The 5,694-nt window shown below is 32.5% G+C and overlaps 1 long non-coding RNA gene across 2 annotated transcripts; it reads left to right on the top strand.

Annotated features, from left to right (window-relative positions):
* Positions 1 to 240: 240 nt before the first annotated feature.
* On the top strand, positions 241 to 4,948 carry LOC127276665 (uncharacterized). Of its 2 annotated transcripts, none has more exons than XR_007842234.1 (3): positions 241 to 647; positions 3,861 to 4,013; positions 4,626 to 4,948. It is a non-coding gene; the product is annotated as an uncharacterized LOC127276665 (long non-coding RNA). The 2 variants fall into 2 exon arrangements; XR_007842235.1 differs by lacking the exon at positions 241 to 647 and adding an exon at positions 3,486 to 3,554.
* Positions 4,949 to 5,694: the final 746 nt, after the last annotated feature.

Below are 5,694 nucleotides of genomic sequence, written 5' to 3'. Positions count from 1 at the left end.
GATTTTTTTTATTTTCATCTGCAATTTATCAGTGTATTTCAAAATCGCTTGCCACCTCGTCGAATTATAAAAATGTGTTAGAGAAATTGCAAATTGAATTGTTTTAGGGGAATTTAAATTTTTTTTCCACTAGGGTAGAAAAAGTTTTTTTTATTAATATTTTGGTTGATTTATGAGTAGTAATAGGGGTTTTCCTCTACTTGTATAGGGCTGTCAATTTTTTTCTAAACTGTTGGGTGTATTTTGTGCAAGAATATGCAATAAAATCGTCTGCCTAAGAAAAATTGAATTTTTTTGGAATGTTTTTTATGCTTTTGGGTGCGTTTTTGGTCATAAAAAAGGTCTTCCTCTACTCGGATCTGGGTGTCAATTTTTTTCTACACTTTTCGGTGTATTTTGTGCAAAAGTATGCAATAAAATCATCTGCCTAAGAAAAATTGAATTTTTTTGGAATGTTTTTTATGCTTTTGGGTGCGTTTTTGGTCATAAAAAAGGTCTTCCTCTACTCGGATCTGGGTGTCAATTTTTTTCTACACTTTTCGGTGTATTTTGTGCAAGAATATGCAATAAAATCGTCTGCCTAAGAAAAATTGAATTTTTTTGGAATGTTTTTTATGCTTTTGGGTGCGTTTTTGGTCATAAAAAGGGTCTTCCTCTACTCGGATCTGGGTGTCAATTTTTTTCTACACTTTTCGGTGTATTTTGTGCAAAAGTATGCAATAAAATCGTCTGCCTAAGAAAAATTGAATTTTTTGGGAATGTTTTTTATGCTTTTGGGTGCGTTTTTGATCATAAAAAAGGTCTTCCTCTACTCGGATCTGGGTCTCAATTTTTTTCTACACTTTTCGGTGTATTTTGTGCAAAAGTATGCAATAAAATCGTCTGCCTAAGAAAAATTGAATTTTTTTGGAATGTTTTTTATGCTTTTGGGTGCGTTTTTGGTCATAAAAAGGGTCTTCCTCTACTCGGATCTGGGTGTCAATTTTTTTCTACACTTTTCGGTGTATTTTGTGCAAAAGTATGCAATAAAATCGTCTGCCTAAGAAAAATTGAATTTTTTTGGAATGTTTTTTATGCTTTTGTGTGCGTTTTTGGTCATAAAAAAGGTCTTCCTCTACTCGTATCTAGGTGTCAATTTTTTTCTACACTTTTCGGTGTATTTTGTGCAAGAGTATGCAATAAAATCGTCTGCCTAAGAAAAATTGAATTTTTTGGGAATGTTTTTTATGCTTTTGGGTGCGTTTTTGGTCATAAAAAGGGTCTTCCTCTACTCGGATCTGGGTGTCAATTTTTTTCTACACTTTTCGGTGTATTTTGTGCAAGAATATGCAATAAAATCGTCTGCCTAAGAAAAATTGAATTTTTTTGGAATGTTTTTTATGCTTTTGGGTGCGTTTTTGGTCATAAAAAAGGTCTTCCTCTACTCGGATCTGGGTGTCAATTTTTTTCTACACTTTTCGGTGTATTTTGTGCAAGAAATTGCAATAAAATCGTCTGCCTAAGAAAAATTGAATTTTTTTGGAATGTTTTTTATGCTTTTGGGTGCGTTTTTGGTCATAAAAAAGGTCTTCCTCTACTCGGATCTGGGTGTCAATTTTTTTCTACACTTTTCGGTGTATTATGTGCAAGAATATGCAATAAAATCGTCTGCCTAAGAAAAATTGAATTTTTTTGGAATGTTTTTTATGCTTTTGGGTGCGTTTTTGGTCATAAAAAGGGTCTTCCTCTACTCGGATCTGGGTGTCAATTTTTTTCTACACTTTTCGGTGTATTTTGTGCAAAAGTATGCAATAAAATCGTCTGCCTAAGAAAAATTGAATTTTTTTGGAATGTTTTTTATGCTTTTGGGTGCGTTTTTGGTTATAAAAAAGGTCTTCCTCCACTCGGATCTGGGTGTCAATTTTTTTCTACACTTTTCGGTGTATTTTGTGCAAGAGTATGCAATAAAATTGTCTGCCTAAGAAAAATTGAATTTTTTTGGAATGTTTTTTATGCTTTTGGGTGCGTTTTTGGTTATAAAAAAGGTCTTCCTCTACTCGGATCTGGGTGTCAATTTTTTTCTACACTTTTCGGTGTATTTTGTGCAAGAATATGCAATAAAATCGTCTGCCTAAGAAAAATTGAATTTTTTTGGAATGTTTTTTATGCTTTTGGGTGCGTTTTTGGTCATAAAAAGGGTCTTCCTCTACTCGGATCTGGGTGTCAATTTTTTTCTACACTTTTCGGTGTATTTTGTGCAAAAGTATGCAATAAAATCGTCTGCCTAAGAAAAATTGAATTTTTTTGGAATGTTTTTTATGCTTTTGGGTGCGTTTTTGGTCATAAAAAGGGTCTTCCTCTACTCGGATCTGGGTGTCAATTTTTTTCTACACTTTTCGGTGTATTTTGTGCAAAAGTATGCAATAAAATCGTCTGCCTAAGAAAAATTGAATTTTTTTGGAATGTTTTTTATGCTTTTGGGTGCGTTTTTGGTTATAAAAAAGGTCTTCCTCCACTCGGATCTGGGTGTCAATTTTTTTCTACACTTTTCGGTGTATTTTGTGCAAGAGTATGCAATAAAATTGTCTGCCTAAGAAAAATTGAATTTTTTTGGAATGTTTTTTATGCTTTTGGGTGCGTTTTTGGTTATAAAAAAGGTCTTCCTCTACTCGGATCTGGGTGTCAATTTTTTTCTACACTTTTCGGTGTATTTTGTGCAAGAATATGCAATAAAATCGTCTGCCTAAGAAAAATTGAATTTTTTTGGAATGTTTTTTATGCTTTTGGGTGCGTTTTTGGTCATAAAAAGGGTCTTCCTCTACTCGGATCTGGGTGTCAATTTTTTTCTACACTTTTCGGTGTATTTTGTGCAAAAGTATGCAATAAAATCGTCTGCCTAAGAAAAATTGAATTTTTTTGGAATGTTTTTTATGCTTTTGGGTGCGTTTTTGGTTATAAAAAAGGTCTTCCTCCACTCGGATCTGGGTGTCAATTTTTTTCTACACTTTTCGGTGTATTTTGTGCAAGAGTATGCAATAAAATTGTCTGCCTAAGAAAAATTGAATTTTTTTGGAATGTTTTTTATGCTTTTGGGTGCGTTTTTGGTTATAAAAAAGGTCTTCCTCTACTCGGATCTGGGTGTCAATTTTTTTCTACACTTTTCGGTGTATTTTGTGCAAGAATATGCAATAAAATCGTCTGCCTAAGAAAAATTGAATTTTTTTGGAATGTTTTTTATGCTTTTGGGTGCGTTTTTGGTCATAAAAAGGGTCTTCCTCTACTCGGATCTGGGTGTCAATTTTTTTCTACACTTTTCGGTGTATTTTGTGCAAAAGTATGCAATAAAATCGTCTGCCTAAGAAAAATTGAATTTTTTTGGAATGTTTTTTATGCTTTTGGGTGCGTTTTTGGTCATAAAAAGGGTCTTCCTCTACTCGGATCTGGGTGACAATTTTTTTCTACACTTTTTGGTGTATTTTGTGCAAATGTATGCAATAAAATCGTCTGCCTAAGAAAAATTGAATTTTTTTGGAATGTTTTTTATGCTTTTGGGTGCGTTTTTGGTCATAAAAAGGGTCTTCCTCTACTCGGATCTGGGTGTCAATTTTTTTCTACACTTTTCGGTGTATTTTGTGCAAAAGTATGCAATAAAATCGTCTGCCTAAGAAAAATTGAATTTTTTTGGAATGTTTTTTATGCTTTTGGGTGCGTTTTTGGTTATAAAAAAGGTCTTCCTCCACTCGGATCTGGGTGTCAATTTTTTTCTACACTTTTCGGTGTATTTTGTGCAAGAGTATGCAATAAAATCGTCTGCCTAAGAAAAATTGAATTTTTTTGGAATGTTTTTTATGCTTTTGGGTGCGTTTTTGGTTATAAAAAAGGTCTTCCTCTACTCGGATCTGGGTGTCAATTTTTTTCTACACTTTTCGGTGTATTTTGTGCAAGAATATGCAATAAAATCGTCTGCCTAAGAAAAATTGAATTTTTTTGGAATGTTTTTTATGCTTTTGGGTGCGTTTTTGGTCATAAAAAGGGTCTTCCTCTACTCGGATCTGGGTGTCAATTTTTTTCTACACTTTTCGGTGTATTTTGTGCAAAAGTATGCAATAAAATCGTCTGCCTAAGAAAAATTGAATTTTTTTGGAATGTTTTTTATGCTTTTGGGTGCGTTTTTGGTCATAAAAAGGGTCTTCCTCTACTCGGATCTGGGTGACAATTTTTTTCTACACTTTTTGGTGTATTTTGTGCAAATGTATGCAATAAAATCGTCTGCCTAAGAAAAATTGAATTTTTTTGGAATGTTTTTTATGCTTTTGGGTGCGTTTTTGGTCATAAAAAGGGTCTTCCTCTACTCGGATCTGGGTGTCAATTTTTTTCTACACTTTTCGGTGTATTTTGTGCAAAAGTATGCAATAAAATCGTCTGCCTAAGAAAAATTGAATTTTTTTGGAATGTTTTTTATGCTTTTGGGTGCGTTTTTGGTTATAAAAAAGGTCTTCCTCCACTCGGATCTGGGTGTCAATTTTTTTCTACACTTTTCGGTGTATTTTGTGCAAGAGTATGCAATAAAATCGTCTGCCTAAGAAAAATTGAATTTTTTTGGAATGTTTTTTATGCTTTTGGGTGCGTTTTTGGTTATAAAAAAGGTCTTCCTCTACTCGGATCTGGGTGTCAATTTTTTTCTACACTTTTCGGTGTATTTTGTGCAAGAATATGCAATAAAATCGTCTGCCTAAGAAAAATTGAATTTTTTTGGAATGTTTTTTATGCTTTTGGGTGCGTTTTTGGTCATAAAAAGGGTCTTCCTCTACTCGGATCTGGGTGTCAATTTTTTTCTACACTTTTCGGTGTATTTTGTGCAAAAGTATGCAATAAAATCGTCTGCCTAAGAAAAATTGAATTTTTTTGGAATGTTTTTTATGCTTTTGGGTGCGTTTTTGGTCATAAAAAAGGTCTTCCTCTACTCGGATCTGGGGGTCAATTTTTTTCTACACTTTTTGGTGTATTTTGTGCAAAAGTATGCAATAAAATCGTCTGCCTAAGAAAAATTGAATTTTTTTGTAATTTTGCATCCTCGTGACGGAAGCTTTGTAGTTTTTTCGTTTATAAATATTTTCAAATTGGCGGAAACAAATTTTTTTTTCTTTATAGAATCATGTTATATGAGATTCTGATCAATTGTCCGGTTGTATGTGTGTGTGTTTTTGATTTTTTACTTCCATTAATTTTTTAAATTTATCTCAAATGTATACTCAAATGTTTATATTATTATATTATTAATGTATGTTTATTTTAATGTTAATGCTTTCTGCACGAGGAAGCAAATTTTTTTGCTGATCGTTAAGAGGAAGCAAAATGTTCATGTAATGAACATCTGAATTTACATCTTGTTTAAAATGTTTATTTAAATTTTTTTTTAATTTTCGAAATATAATTAGAAAATAATAAAATTGGAAAAAGAATTTTTTTTTTTTTTGGTTCCTTTTAATTTTATTTTTGTAATATTATAATTGTATATAGCGAATTTGCCCGCATTGCAAACTTGAAAAAAATGGGAGGAAGAAGTTTGAAGAGTACCAGGCGCAATATAATCGGGGTTGAATGGCCTCTGGTGCATCCAGTCTGGGGGACATTCAATAAAAGTATTTTATATCGGCCTGTCTACTAACTTCTTTCACCCTCATTCAGTGAAAAATTATTTTTATTACACTTGCG

The sequence above is a fragment of the Leptopilina boulardi genome, unplaced genomic scaffold (genome assembly GCF_019393585.1).
Source record: "Leptopilina boulardi isolate dan_hultmark-lab unplaced genomic scaffold, ZJU_Lbou_2.1 LbouV2_150, whole genome shotgun sequence".
Classification (NCBI taxonomy): Eukaryota; Metazoa; Arthropoda; class Insecta; order Hymenoptera; family Figitidae; genus Leptopilina; species Leptopilina boulardi.
This window is presented reverse-complemented; position numbering and strand designations above follow the sequence as displayed.